General features: G+C 42.7%; 1 long non-coding RNA gene across 1 annotated transcript in view; it reads right to left on the bottom strand.

The window, feature by feature from the left end:
- The window catches only part of LOC127048907 (uncharacterized), a 30,114-nt gene extending 14,076 nt beyond the window's left edge, over window positions 1–16,038 (bottom strand). Inside the window, exons 1-3 of the long non-coding RNA XR_007773808.1 lie at window positions 15,915–16,038; window positions 15,393–15,592; window positions 14,650–14,763 (exon numbers count right to left, since the gene is read on the bottom strand). This is a non-coding gene — a long non-coding RNA (uncharacterized LOC127048907). The remainder of the gene's footprint in view (window positions 1–14,649; window positions 14,764–15,392; window positions 15,593–15,914) is intronic.
- Window positions 16,039–16,425: the final 387 nt, after the last annotated feature.

The raw sequence follows: 16,425 nt of genomic DNA, 5'->3' as shown, positions 1-16,425 counted from the left end.
TGGCAAAGTAAATGAAGAACAGTGTTGGAGCAATGACACAGCCCTGCTTGACACCAGTGCGAATGATGAATGATTTGGTCTCTGAGCCATTGCACAAAATGGTTGCAGTCATCTCATCACAAAGTAGTCTAATGATGGAAATGAATTTCTGAGGACAGCCAAACCTACACAGCACCTTCCATAGGGCATCACAATTGATAGAGTCAAAGACCTTGGTTAGGTCGATGAATGCCATGAGCAATTCCTGGTGTTGTTCTCTGCACTTCTTCTGAATCTGTCGTGCCACAAAAATCATGTTGGTTGTGCCTTGGGATGGCCTGAAGCCACACTGTGATTTGGAGAGGAGTTCCTCAGCAAAGGGCAGGGCCGGCTCCAGCTTTTTTGCCACCTCAAGAGGCAAAAGAAAAAAAGATAAAGCCGCGATCGGCGTTACTGCCACACCGCTTCATTCTTCGACAGCAATTTGGCAGCCAGTCCTTCCCTCCAAGAAGGACTGAGGGACCCACTGCCAAATTGCTGCCGAAGACCCGAACTTGCTGCCCCTTTCCATTGGCCGCCCCAAGCACCTGCCTCCTGCGCTGGTACCTGTAGCCAGCCCTGGTAAGGGGGAGGAGACAGTTTAGTAGGATTCAAGCAAGGATCTTCCCTGCAATAGAGAGGAGGGCAATACCTCTGTAGTTCCTGCACAAAGATTTGTCATCTTTCTTGAATATTGTAATAATGTTGGCGTACTTCAAGTCAGGTGGAGTTTCTTCGCAGGTCCAGATTTCGTCATGGAGCTGGCAAAGTTTGTGCTGGAGCATTGTTCCACCAGCTTTAAAAACCTCACCTGGGATGCCATCTGGGTCTGGTGTCTTGTGATTTTTTGTCCAGGTGATGGCACACTGGACTTCCTCAGAAGATGGGGAATCAGCAAGGTATTCCATTGCTGGGCATTGTGAAATGAACTCAATGGTGTCTTTAGAAACTGTGGAGTCGTGGTTTAGTAGGCTCTCAAAGTGCTCCTTCCAGCATTGTTTAATGGCTGCATTGTCCTTGAGGCAAGTGGTTGGGCCTTTGGAACTTGGCCCATATATAACTTTTGTTGCTTGAAAGAAGTTTCTCATGTCATCCTGGTCTATGAAACCCTGGATCTCAGAGGCCTTCTCTTGCCACCACTTGTTTTTGATGTCATGTAGCCTCCTTTGGACTTCAGTTTTGAGCAGATGATAGACCTTATGTTTTCATTGGTTAGAGGAATAATTTTGCCAGTTACAGAATGCATTTTTTTTCTGTTGATTTAATGCTAGGATTTCCTTCTTGTTTTCGTCAACCCAGTCTTGGTGCCAATGAGTGGAATATCCTGTGGTTTCAGCAGATGCACTGTGAATGGTGTCTTTAAGTTGACCCCAGTGCTCTTGAATGTCAATGATGTTGTCAGGAAGTGAGAGAATATCTCACAGCTGGGTTGGTTTTGAAGGGCTTTGAGGTTGTATTGCTTTCGCTTAATCTTTGGGTTTTTGTGGTACGGTGGAGCGACCTGCAGATACATGATCGATCTTACTAATTGATGGTCTGTCCAACAGTGATCTGTACCTCTCATGGCTTGTGTTATACGGACATTGGTGTTATATCGGGCTCTGACTATAATATTAGACAAGGAGGTGCCAGTGTTTGGACCAAGGATGTTTCCAGATGATCTTAAATTTATTGCTCTGCCTAAAGATGGTATTTGTGATGAGCAGGTCATTCTCCACACATTTGCTGAGGAGGAGAATACCATTTCCACCTCTCCTTTGCCTATTGTGTCACTACAGAGTTGGGAGTCCCAACCAACTCTGACATTGAAATCTCCCAGAAGGATGAGTTTGTCTGCCTTAGGTGTGGCTGTAAGGACTGCATCAACTGCACTATAAAACTGCTCCCTGTTGTCTTCCTCACAATCGAGAGTTGGGGCATGTGCACTGATGACCATGGAATATTGGTTGTTGCTGAGCTTAAGCCGAAGAGTCATGAGACGCTCTTTGATCTCCAGGGGAAGCTCCAAAAGCTGACTGGCGATCTTATTTTTGATGGCAAAGCCAATCCCATGAATGCGTCTCTCTTTAGGTGGCTTTCCTTTCCAAAAGAAGGTGGAGCCACCTCCATCCTCTTTTAATTGGCCCTCGGCCTGGTGGGTCTCACTAAGGGCTGCAATGTCAATGCTGAGTCTTGCCAATTCTCTGTCAATTATGGCTGTGCTTCTTTCTGAGCATTCACTGTGCTGAGACTCCATAGGAGTGCGGACATTCCAGGTGGCGAAATTCATTGCTTTATAGCTCTTATTTGGCAGCAAAGTTGAGTGGCCCCATTGGATACAGCCATCCAATAGGAAGAGTGTGAGACAGCCTGTTTGGGGCACCTTTCATAGCCCCCACCCTATTTGGGATGAGCAGAGGGGATCCTGAAAAGACCTGCTCAGTCACAGCCACTAAAATATCCTTGGCAAGCAAACAAAATGGGTATGAACGCAGTCAAAGCAAATTTGTTTACAATTTGAAGTATTCACTCAATTATATTAGTACATTACATTACTACTGTCTATCTCTATGAGAACAATAAGGAATCACATGTAGGAGACTCAGAAACCCAGGATACACACAAAATCCAAACCAATGAGGCTGTCTTTTTGCCACATTCTACCCCAGAATTTTTCTGTCCTCCTCCACCCAGTCTAGCAGGGCGCCCCAAGTGATTGCTCTCTGAGCTCAGCTGCCATTGTTTGTAACAAGGTGTAAAAGATATTTAACTTCATTGGAGATGGCAAATGTTCTAGGTCTTAACCTAACAGTGGATACAAATAATTTCTAACACAAAAAACAGGCTCTCGCTTGCTTGCCCTTTAGGGTTTTATTGCTTATCAGGATATGTGGAATCACATTAAGATGTGTTCCCTTGTTCACCATAAAATATTCATGAATTATAAAAATAGCTTGATAATAAACTTCAGAATACTACTTAAATATGCCCACGCAGACTGGGGGGGAAATCTATGGTTAGTGTTGTGAAGGATAGATGCTGGCAACTGATCAGAGCATCCTGCTAATAATGTTAATTAGATCCTGGAAGCATGCTCCATGCATTCTAAGGTTGGAGCATTACCGCCAGTGATGACACTTGCAAGATGAACATCAGAAAACATCTTCTGTATGAGGCTTCTTAAAATTCCATAAATCACACAGAAGCAATTTGTTTCCTTCAGAATTACAAAAAGAAAATTGCAGCTGGAATGCCTTCCAGCTGAGGATTGCCAGTAGATAACAAATGTGCTTCCTAGAGCAATTATGGATGAATAATTAAATGCTGAGAGGCAGTGTGGTCTAGTAGATAAGGAACTAGAGTGGAAATCATAAGACTGGGATTCTATTTCTGGTTCTACTGCATGACCCTAGGTAGGCCATTCCACTTCTCTCTCTTGTCTTTCTAGAGATACGTTTTCTGGGGTAAAGACTGTCACTTACTATATGTTTGTACATCCCCTAGTGCAATGGTGACCCAGTCTTCATCGCAGCCTCCAGAAGCTACAAATAATAATAAAGTATAAATAAGCAGGGTAAAAGAAATAATGGACACAGCCATTTTTGAAATTGGTCGGGGCAAGGTCTTCTCATTCTGAGTTGGCATGTTCTATGCTCTTCAGGTCACATTCAGGCTTATATCTCTTTTACTCGCAGTTGGCCTTGGATTAAAGCTCACCAGGGAATTGCAAGTCTTTTTCTAATTAGCTTGACCCAATAAGACATAGACTGCATTTAGACCTTAAGAGAGGCCAGGAACCCATCAGAATCTCCATGGGCAGTTCCTTTTAAGACTCTATTGAAAATGTTAACTTATTAACTATTATTATTGTATTGTGGTAACACCAGGAGCCCCAGTGATGGACCCAGATCCTCTTGTGCTAGGGGCTGTACAAACACATAACAAAGCAATGGTCCTTGCCCCCAAAAGTTTACAATCTATGTGACATTCTCCTAGTTAACCATCTTGAAACCTGTTATGTTTGACAGCTGTAAATCAGGAGCTCTCCAACTCAGTTTTCTAAACATTTCTTAATGGTGAAATCTATTTTGGCTAAAAGTGAGCTCAGCTGTATTCTTAAACTGCATAATAATCTCCCTCCGGGAAGTGATGGAAGAGACATTTCTTGAGTCACTGGATGGACAGAGCTCTGGAGAACACACAGGCAGGAACAATACTTCACTGGTAGGTGGCTGGGCAAGCCGGATTTGAAGCCCTGTGAATCTCAGAAGTTTGAAGATGAGTTTTGCTGTGGAGCTGGATGGGGAAATATGTAACGTGAGGAGGACCCATGTGTTTCTGTTTATGCCCCTTACTGGATACCATGTAGACCTTGCTCATAGTGCATAGGTCACTCTCTGTTGGCTGGCTCACCGAAGATTTAATCCACAGTACTACTACAGCAAAAGATGATTCTTTAACTAAAGTTTAAGGGCATCTGCTTTTAGAGGGTAAGCTCCAGGGTTCTCTGTTGTTCTCTGCCGAGGACCAGGAATCCCACATAGGGATCAATCCTCGAATGGCCCCAACAGGAGGACATGATAAGTCTTTCCTACCTCTAAAATCAATGCAATCTAAGAATTTAGCTCAGGCACAGAAGAGCTGGGAGGAGGAATTTGAAGAGATTACTATGACAGATAAAGAGGATGCTTAGAAAATAAAACTGATTAGAAAAAGGAGAGAAAGAAGCGAGACTGCACAGAAATTTCCCAAGCTCAACACACCTTAGAAGCAGTAACAGGCTGTTTTAATATTCCCTGTACTCCCAGGAAGAATGAAATGGTGGAATAATATCATTTCTTTACTCAGGATCATGCAGCTGGGGAGGGTATAGAGGATTATGGCACCAAAATTTAAACATGCTAGCAGCCAGTTGCAATTTTGGAAATATTAAAGATTCATTGATAAAAGAGCAGATGGTGTTTGGGATCTGACAGTCACAAGTATGAGAGCGGCTGCTAAGGGAAGCTGACCTAACTTTGAGGAAAAGCTTGGAGAAATGAAGGGCTACAGACCTATTCAAAGAGAGGACTGGAGCCCTGGAAATGCAGTCAGGAGAAACTGTCCATGCAATACATAAGAAACAGAAATCAAAACCAGATACAACTTTAGTAGATGACAATGGTACAGAAACATGCAAGTACTATGGAAGAAAACATGTAAGACAGAAAAAGAGGTGTCTGGCTTATAGGGGAAAATGCCATATAGGTGACAAATTTAATCACCTTGCAGTCAAATGTTTGTCCAGAAAGAAGAAAAACAAATCCCAGGTATACACAGTAACTGAAGAGAGCAACAGAGAGTATGAGGACATTATGTGGGTGACCAAACAGTGGGTAAACACAGTGCAAGAAGACCCTAGTAGGCATCTGAAAGAGTTGCATGGAATCATGTTACTTGTGAAGAAAGCGATATAATTTCAGTTAGATGGTGGCAGAAGTTGTAATATTATCCCAACCAGTCTGTTGAACCCAGACATACAGTTAGAAGAGACTAGCCAGCTTTTACCAATGTACATTCATACCACATTGAAGCCCCTGGGGAAATGTACAATTATATTAAGAAATTCAACGAACAAAAAGAAATACAGACTGGACTTTGTGGTCATAGATGATGAGATTGCAGTACCACTTCTGGGCAGCAAGGCCACCCAAGCCACCAACCTGATATAAGTATAATTCCAAAACATAATGCAAGTGGATAGCAGAGTGACTGAAGATTCCTTAGATGACATTACCTGGGATCAGGTGATGATACACAGGAAGTATAGGAATGTATTTCAGGGAGATGGATGACTGGACAGTGTTTATAAAATAGAGATTGACACCAGTTAAATTGCCAAAAAAGAAAAGTACCTATTGCCTTACTACAGCCACTGAAATACGAACTGCAGAGCCTAGACAATCATGGAATTATACAGCCTGTAGAGAGGAGCAGTCTTGGATAAGCAGTCGGATAGTGGTAAGAAAGCCATCCAGAAAACTAAGAATATGCATAGACCCAAAGACATTAAACAAAGTTTTGAAATGGGTAGCCATTTCCTTCTGCCTACAAGTAAGGACATATTACCAGTTTGGTCTAAAATGAGACTTTTTACAGTATGCAATGCAAAATGTGGATTCTGGCACATCAAACTGGATGAAGACTCCAATTATTTGAAGATTAAGGATGCCAATGGGAGTCAGTCCAGCACCAGAAAACTATTACAGAGCAGAGTGACCCAAGCATTGGAGGGCCTGACCAGGATCTGGACTATAGCAGATCATGTACTGATAGCGCGGGAAGATTACAATCCAGAAGAATCACAACGACATCATGACTACTAATTACTACAGCTTTTACAGAGATGAGAATATTAAACTGAACATAGACAAGCTCAGGTTGAGAGTAACCTAGGTGCCACATATTGGACATTTGTTGACTTCCAAAGGCCTGAAAGTGAGGGCAATTAGATAAATGCCAAGACCCAGCAACGTCAAAGGAGTCCAAAGATTCCTGAGACTAGTCAATTATTTAGCAAAGTTTTGCTAACATCTGTCTGAGATCTGCCAGACAGCTGCTGAGACAGCTAACACATTGAGACACCTGATAGCAGGGGTTCCCAAACTTAGTTCACGGCTTGTTCAGGGTAAGCCCCTGGCGGGCCGCGAGACGCTTTGTTTACCTGAGCGTCTCAGTGAGAGCTGTGAGCGGCCATACCTACAGACACTCAGGTAAACGAAGCGCCTCACGGCCTGCCAGGGGCTTACCCGGAACAAGCCAAGTTTGGGAACCAAGTTTGGGAACCCCTGCCTTATAGGAATGGATGGACTGACAGGAGCAAGCATTCCGGAAGGTAAAAGAAATAATTGGGAAAGCTCTCATTTTGAAACATTACAGCACAGAGGAATCCCTGATGCTGCACTGTGATGCATCCGAGTCAGATCTAGGGGCTATCAGTCGGCAAGAGGAACAACTTGTCAAGTTTGCAAGCAGAGTATTGTCTGTGACAGAGGAGGGCTATGCTCAAATTGAAAAAAAGTTGTTAGCAATACTGTTTGGAATGGAAAAGTTTGACCAATACACTTACAGTTGCAAAGTGGAAATACAATCTGACAGTAAACCTCTGAAAAGAATGTAGAGAACGTCATCACTCAGCGCACCAAAGCACTTACAGCAGATGATGATGATGCAATTGCAGAGGTATGATGTACAGATCAAGTATTGCCCAGGCAGAGACTTGAAGTTGGCAGACACCATAAGCCATGCATATCTGCCACAACCCAGCAAAGAGGGATCCGTAGAGGCTGATGTGGAGACAATAAATATGATACAGTACTTATCTATCTCAGAAGAAAGGCTGAGAGAGATACAGAGCAAGTCAGAATGCTGCAGACATTGAATCTCATGATCCTACAAGAATGGCCAGCCACAAAAGACCAGCTATCTAAAGAGGCACCATTCTTTCAGATAAGGGATGAGTTGTGTGTACAGAATGGCATTATATAGCCATGAAAAAAAGTAATTATTTCAGCATCTTTTAGAAATGAGATTATACAAAAGTTCAGTCATCAGACCTGGGAATTGAGGGTTACTTAAAGTGAGCCAAAAAGATTATATACTGGCCAGAAATGAAGGAATGATTATAGACATTCATGGAAAAGTGTGATATATGCATATCCTGGGAAGACCGTCAACTGAAAGAGACCCTGCGACAACATGAAGTTCCAGAAAAACCATGGGCGAAAGTGGGAAGTGGATTTTTTTACCATTCAAGGCAAAGGATACATGATCATTGTAGACTATTTTTCCAATTTCTGGGAGGTAGACAATTTACCAGACAGACGCAGGATCCAGAACAGTCATATGGAAGATAAAAACACACTTTGCATGGATGGGATTCCAGATATCGTGTGTTCTGACAATGGACCACAGAGTTTTTTTTCAGAAGAGTTATAGACTCATAGACTCATAGACTCATAGGTCAGAAGGGACCAATCTGATCATCTAGTCTGACCTCCTGCACAAGGCAGGCCACAGAACCCCACCCATCCAATTTTATACAACCCCTATCCCAGGACCGAGTTATTGAAATCCTCAAAAATGGTTTGAAGACCTCAAGCTGCAGAGACACCACCAGCAAGCGACCCGTGCCCCACGCTGCAGGGGAAGGCAAAAAACCTCCAGGGCACCTGCCAATCCGCCCTGGAGGAAAATTCCTTCCCGACCCCAAATATGGCGATCAGCTAAACCCTGAGCATGTGGGCAAGAGTCACCAGCCAGCACCCAAGAAGGAGTTCTCCGCAGCAACTCAGTACCCATCGCATGCAACATCTCCCCGCAGACCATTGAGCAGACCTGTCTGATGGTAATTCAAGATCAATTGCCCAAATTAACGATCCTATCATAACATCCCCTCCATATACTTATCAAGCTTTGTCTTAAAGCCAGGAAAGTCTTTTGCCCCTACTACTTCCCTCGGAAGGCTATTCCAGAACTTCACTCCCCTAATGGTCAGAAACCTTCATCTAATTTCAAGTCTAAACTTCCTAATATCCAGTTTATACCCATTCGTCCTCATGGCTACATTAGTACTAAACTTAAATAATTCCTCTCCCTCCCTAACGTTAACCCCCTTGATATATTTATATAGGGCGAGCATATCCCCCCTCAGCCTTCTTTTGGCCAGGCTAAACAAGCCAAGCTCTTTGAGTCTCCTTTCATAAGGCAGTTTTTCCATTCCTCGGATCATCCTCGTAGCCCGTCTCTGAACCTGTTCCAGTTTGAATTCATCCTTCCTGAACATGGGACACCAGAACTGCACACAGTATTCCAGATGGGGTCTCACCAACGCCGTATACAACGGTACTAACACCTCCTTATCCTTGCAGGAAATACCCCGCCTGATGCATCCCAAAATCGCATTTGCTTTTTTAACAGCCGTATCACATTGGCGACTCATAGTCATCCTGCTATCAACCAGTACCCCAAGGTCCTTCTCTTCCTCCGTCGCTTCCAACTGATGCGCCCCCAACGTATATCCAAAATTCTTATTATTAATTCCTAAATGCATGACCTTGCACTTTTCACTATTGTATTTCATCCTATTTCTATTACTCCAGTTTACAAGGTGGTTCAGATCTTCCTGAATAGTATCCCTGTCCTTCTCCGTGTTAGCAATACCCCCCAGCTTCGTGTCATCCGCGAACTTTATTAGCACATTCCTGCTCTTTGTGCCAAGGTCAGTAATAAAAAGGTTAAATAAGATCGGTCCCAAAACCGATCCTTGAGGGACTCCACTGGTGACCTCCTTCCAGTCCGACAGTTCACCTTTCAATACGACCCTCTGGAGTCTCCCCTTTAACCAGTTCCTTATCCAGTTATGGAAGTTCAATAAGGACTGCGATTTTGGTAACATCTTCACAGGAGTAGCCTCAAAACAATGGCAGAGTGGAACCAGCAGTAAAAACTGCAGAGGCTGATTCATACTCAGCACTACTAGATCACAGGAATACTCCCTCACAAGGCCTAAATTCTAGTCTGGCCCAACGATTGATGAGCCAGAGAATGAAGACACTCTTGTCAGGTTGTCAGAGCCTGTGTATTTGGGTGCTTCACTTGGTGAACTACAGAAAAAACAACAAAAAAGACAAGTGTTTTACTACAACAGATACATGAGAGATCTGCCCATTCTGGAGCCGAGCGACAAAGTGCATATACAACCATTAACAAAAATGGATAAGTTCTGGCAAAAAGCTACAGTGACGCAACCAGGAAACATATTAAGTGCAAATATCGTATATCAAGTGCAAATGGATACGGACAGATAGTGAGGCAAAACCATAGGCACCTCAGGAATATAAAGGAAACCTGTAAGGACAGTATGGACACAAATCTTACAGTTCTACAGCAGGAGACTTCCAAGTCAGAGTTGTTAGATGTAGAAAATGTCAGGGGCGTACCAGAGGATAGACAGGAGGAAGAGGGTGTTTCAACGGATATGCCAGCAACACCAAGCCTAGTGACTCTGGTGGTCCAGATTGGAGGAAGACAGCACCAGGGAGGCACTAGTGAACCATACTGTACTAAAGGATGGTGGGTTGTTAAAAGACCTGCTCATCTGAGGGATTTTGTGTGATGGTCTTCCAAGTTGTATAGGTATATAGCTAGACAAACTGATATGGTGATAAACACAGTAACCACAAAAACGGTCAGCATCTGAAAGGAATACGTTAGATTATGTTATCAGTTATTGCTCAGGTGTTTGACAGTTTTCTGTAAAAGAGAAGGGATGTAACAATATGAAAGTGGTAGCAGACACTTTCAGGCAGCAGACAGTTTGGAAGCGACACTGTTGAGGAACTGTCTGAGAAGCCATGAGCCTGAAGAAGCCATGTTGTAAGCAGCCACAATGAAGCTGGGGTTTGTTAATTAACCCTGTGTCAGAGTGAGATTGTATATGGCAGAAGATCCAGACACAATGGAGCATAAGACAACCATAATATCAAAGAAAATTCAAGTTCCTCTGCTCCCAAAGGACTAGACACATACCACAGGTAGTTCCTCCTTAAATCTTCCTCCTTTATCCAATAAGGCAATGGGGAGACCAACCCGGGAATAAATTTGTTTAGGTTTTATTAATTAAATGAAAATGAAGCAAAATGTATTTGTACAATGCTAAGAATTCTAAAGACACAGACAGACAAAGGCAAACTTAGGTTATTAGCTAATAACATTTCTGTTCAAAGTAACAAGACTTACAGATTCAGCTTCTGAGGCTTATCCCAGCTATGGCAGCTAGTTGTCCTTTACCTGGAGACAAAGTCCTTTCCTCTTAGGATCTGGTAGAAAAAAAGTTTCCTTCCGTTAGCCAGCTTTTATCCAAAAACGCTGCCGTGTGAGTGTTCTGACCCCACATCTTACAGATGCAAAAGGTGATTTGGTGGGGGAGGGGGGAGTCCGTGAGGTAATTCTTCAGTGAAGTCATCCTGTGTAACTCTTCCCTGGGTGGCAGTTTCCTCCTCTCCACTGTCCTGTAAACAGGGTTCTACGTACTGTATTGAGAATCAAGGGGTTTCCTCTAGACATGTTGCTTTTTAATGGGTATCAACTGACCACTCTCCTTGCTCAGGGATGTAGCCATTTTTTATGGGAGAAACTCAGTAATGATTGATGGCTCTTGTTATCACGGGGTCTGGCCCAACCATGTGAGAGTTATGTTACACACATGTAAAGATATTATCCTAAAATGAGAATTCAGAGATTAGCATATGCATATTAGTCACCCACTCACCAGCATTTAAGAAAGTCCAAAAATTACATATATTACTGCAATTTTAACCACTTAATTTTAATAATGTTCCGCCAGCATTAAGCCTGACATATTGTCAGTTGATACTCAGACTTAGAGCTGGCCTAAGCTTTCAGTCCTTCTTCACAGAGGACTAGAAGAGCCCATATAAAACCCTTCTTTTAAGGAATTATAAATAAACGATATCAGAAACTACTACAAAATACAGATAATTTCAAAAAGATCAAATTCACAGTGTCCTTTTAAAAATAGAAGGGTGTCCTACTGCCACTACAGAACTCAGTCTATTATTTCCTAAATGCCTCTTGGAAATGTGTTTTAAGCAGAGACTGGGACAAGGAATGGCGGGTTGTTTGACACAGATTATTATTGTTACCGGAAGATGAATAATAAGAGAAAAGGGTCTTTGGGGAATAGAAACTGCTGGTGTGAAAAGATGCCAGTAACAAAAATCAACCAGGCTCTTTGATTAGGAGAAATTTTGGAACAGGTACCAAGCCGCAGGTCTGAGAGGAGTGATATGTTTCCCACCACAGCAGGTAACTATGGGTGCAATTCAAGTTGGATATGGAATTAGAGGTACTGGAGTCTCCTAGGCTGTGGTTGACAAGAACTGCATCATTAAACCGTGAGGTTAAAACGAGTGTAGGAGAATATGTGTGTGAGGGAGGCACCAACAGGTTTCTGAAATGTAATGTGGCTTTAAGGTACCTACCATATTTTTAGGTCATTCAAGATATAATGGAGATTTTATAGGACTGGAAGCTTCACCCTAAACTCAACTCTAACTCAACCTAAACATTATCTATTATATAGAAAAAGTTTGGATAACTTCCTCTTCCCACCCACCCCATTATAAATCAATGAGCATAGAGCATATGTTTGAAGTTAAGCACATGTTTAAGTATTTTGCTGAATCAGGACCATAATGAACAAGAATTTGACAAAGTTCCTCTGTTTATTAGCTTCCAGGAAATGCGCATTTGTTTTCAGTAGATGTCTAATGAAGATAGATTTGTTTAAGATGTCAGTTGATAGAGCCAGAAACCAAGACAAATCAACAAAACAAAAGCCCGGGGTTCATTATCAACAACAAAAAACTCGATGCTGATTATACATCCAACAGTACTGGTGTAATGCCTTCAAACTTTCATTAACTTCACTCTCACATTAGAGGTGATTATTTCTCTAAATGTCTGATGCTGAATGATATATGTGCACTTGTGTGACACCAGCTGGATAGCTATAATTTTACTGAGCTGGAAGAAACATGGAAAGTCACCTGTACTCTTAACTATTTTATTTCTTTTATGACTTCAGTATGAATCCCATTCCTTAAAAGCTACTGGTTAAGCTTACATTTGTCAGGGGAAATGTGGGTGTTTTATCATACCAGCTGTTAAAAGTCTCCTACAATTCTGCAAACTGTTTTAAGAGTCCTTGCTTTTATCACTGCTCAAACTTTCAAGCGGTCCCCAGAACAAAGGAAAGAACAGCTGGGAAGTTTTAAAAACAGCAACGTCTGCCGTTTCACCCAGGTTCACGCACAATAATTAATAAAGCTCTTTTTCCTCCTCCATTCAAAATTTAAATGCACAATCACTTTTGAGTAGATGAACATGACTTCTTTGTATTGTTGACATTGGCACTTCCCTTTGTATTCCAGGAACTGCATACCCCTGATCCAAAAATGCAATTAATTATTGTTATTATTAATAGAGGCGAACCTGGTAGAGGCCCCATTGAGTTAGGTGCTGTACTAGATAAAGAATATGGGAATCTGCCAATATCTTGCTCAGCTAAGAAAGAAAGAGTCACAAACCTATAAAAGAGTTAACATAAAAATAGCTACATACATGGAGAAATCAATGATCCATCCAGTCTGGTATCCTAACAGTGGCCAATTCCTGATGCTTGCAAGGAAGCCAAGCAGAAAAACAACCCCAAGCTCAATAGTGCCCTTAGTTTCACAATAATGCAGTGAGAGAAAATTGTTTCTTGTTCCTATCTATTATCAGTTTATTCTTTGAAGTATGAGGACTGGACTGATGATCTTTGTAATTTTATCATGATTAGTGTAATTAAAGATACTGGGGTAGGTTTTCACTGACACAAATGGCACAGAAAGCCAATGAGAGTTAGGAGCCATTTTCACTTTTGAAAATCTATCCTGCTGGCCTTCATCACATAAATGACTTTTCCACTTTTTTGAAAGTTACAAAGCTTTCTGCTTTAACAATATCCTGTGGCAGGGCATTCCATAGGTTATCTATACACTGAGTTCAAAAGGACTAGTAAAACAGCCTCATTCATGGCAAGTAAGTCTCTGAAATGGTATGACAGATACAAAGTAAGACACACAAGTATTCAGCAGTACCTTCAAGTAACTACTCTGTTCCAAACAGAGCTTCAAAATCTGATGGTATCTATATAATAGAAATGTTGTAATTAACAATCTTTCACTGGCCATTGAGAGATAAACTCAGAATGTGGCCACCAACTCTTGTTGGTGGCCGCTCTGACAAACCCATTTCTCTGTCCCTGCCTCCCACGCACGGCCCTTCAGCGAGAGCTTGTCCTGGGGAAGGTGGCTCGGGAACTCATCGGCCACATGGAGTGTCCCAGGCTCCCCGTATCCCAGACTGGCGGGAGCGGGAGAGCTGCCCAGAGGAGGGCCCTGGCAACCGAACACCACAGCTGCCTCCACAGACAAGAGTCGCCTCTGGCACCATGCAAACCAGCCCCATGTATCTCCAGATGCATTGCCCAGAGTCCCCAGAGAGGCTGAGCAGTGCACAAACACCAAAGAGGCACGTTTCACTACCCTTGGTAACAGCTATTCAGCAGCAACAGCTGGGTGCTGCAGGGAGGGGGCTGCTGCTTATCCTTCCCCTCCCCAATCTCCACCCAAGCTTTGGAGGCTGTTGTAGCTGCCAAAAAATCTGCTGGTAGCCACATGAAGCCACGGTGGCCACATTTCAGAAATGCTGCACCAGATGACCTAATACAGGGGTAGGCAACCAAAGGTGGCAAGCGAGCTGATATTCAGTGGCACTTACACTGCCTAGGTCCTGGCCACCGGTATGAGGGGCTCTGCATTTTAATTTAATTTTAAATGAAGCTTCTTAAACATTTAAAAAAACCTTATTTACTTTACATAGTTTAGTTATATATTATAGACTTATAGAAACAGACCTTCTAAAAACGTTACAATGTATTACTGGCACGCAAAACCTTAAATCAGAGTGAATAAATGAAGACTCAGCACACCACTTCTGAAAGGTTGCAGACCCCTGATCGAATAGAACTTTACCATTACTTACCTCTGTAGCTGTAGGAATGTGATATATCAAGATTCCAATGGAAGATGAAGTTGGATTCTCCAAATGGAATCACAAGCTTGAAATGTTGCACGTATTCCAGATAAATTTCAGGTTCTAAGAAAATGGCAGCGATTAAGTTACAATCTATTAGATACTTTAACAAATACTTACAGCAGGTAAAAAAATGGAAAGCACCTAAGTGACTTAGGGGATGTCTGCATTAGAGCTAGAGGTGTAATTTCCAGTCCGGGTAGACACAGCCACGCTAGCAGTGACTGAGCTAGTGTTCGGAAACAGAAGCGTAGCCATGGCGGCATGGATGACAAGAAGAGATAGCCCCCCTAGTACAGTTCTGTCTGAGACCCTACGTCTACACTCGAGGTGGCTTCTGCTGCCACTCACACTTCCATGGCTACACTTCTATTTTTAGCACACTCACGCGATCAGAGCTAGCACAGGTATGTCTACTCGAGCTGGGAATTACACCTCCAGCTCCAGTGTGGACATACCCATAGTGGCATAAATCCCACCAAAAACTTTATATATACACACACACACATACATACACACACACACACACACACACACACTTTCTCTCCGTGTCCCCCCATCACACACACACACACACACACACACACACACACACTTTCTCTCCGTGTCCCCCCCATCACAAACATAGGGAGTGCATTAATGCTTTTTGCCATAACTTGCCCTCACACCGCATGCACTGGGTAGCTACCTACCTGCCATAGTCCATCTCGAAGCGTAGTTATTAAAGTACTTTGGATTCCTTTGAATTCAAACACTATGGGCCAGGCTGGGTCCTTACTCACAGTCAGCAGCACCATACATCCCAGCTGCTCCAGTGGGGCTAGTCATGGTGTATGGTAAACAGGGGATCACAATCCTTTGAGGTAAGGATTAGGAAGCACCTTGAGACCTCCTGAGGAAAAGCACATACATAGGAGCCAGGTATTTTTATTATTCTGATCGGTGCTGAACACCTTAAAATGCTCAATACCTTGCAGCATTAAGCCTGTGGTGTCTCTGATGGTGGAGACAGGCCTCAGCTATCGTCAATATAAAGAGGATTCTTTACTGAAGCTTCTGAGCACAGACAAGGAGCCTGTCATTCCCCCTGGCTCTCAGCTCAGACTGCTTAATATCAGTACTGAGCGTCTCCCTGGCTCAGACAGTCATGGAATAGACTGCCAACTGCTACACACTCCGAGAAATATAAGCTAATACAATCACTTAAAAACTACCTCATTTGTTTCCAAAGCATATTGACAGGGCCTGATTCTGCTCTCCCTTGCACTGAGTTAATTCCATTAGCTTCAATGGTTATATTCCTGATTTATGTTCAAGCATTTTGGCTTTGAAACAGAGCCTCAGTCCCCCAAGTCATTAGTGGCTCGATAGACTAACAGTGTCACTGAAAGGAAAAAATAAGGAGCACGTGAGCAACTCGGGTCCCAGACGGAGAATTTTCCAAGATGGTGAGAGTAGCACTTCCAAGAGGCAGCATTTAAAAATCATCATTAACAAAAACAAGCCCTTTACACAGTCACCCCCAGGCACTCAGGCCTACATTAAAATAGACTTAAAGAAACATTCATGGACTTAAAATAAAACTCATTTTTAGAATGCCAGCAAAATTGTCTCCAGCGTTCACTCTGGCTTTTCTAACAGTCTAGTCCTTAAATTACTCACCGGGAAAGGAAACAGGTTTTTGTTTTTTTTTAAGCTAAAAGAAGCCTGTGTATGAAACAAGGC

This window comes from Gopherus flavomarginatus, chromosome 4 (genome assembly GCF_025201925.1).
Source record: "Gopherus flavomarginatus isolate rGopFla2 chromosome 4, rGopFla2.mat.asm, whole genome shotgun sequence".
Taxonomy (NCBI): domain Eukaryota; kingdom Metazoa; phylum Chordata; order Testudines; family Testudinidae; genus Gopherus; species Gopherus flavomarginatus.
The sequence above is the reverse complement of the archived record's forward strand: the minus strand, read 5'-3'. Positions and strand labels throughout refer to the sequence as shown.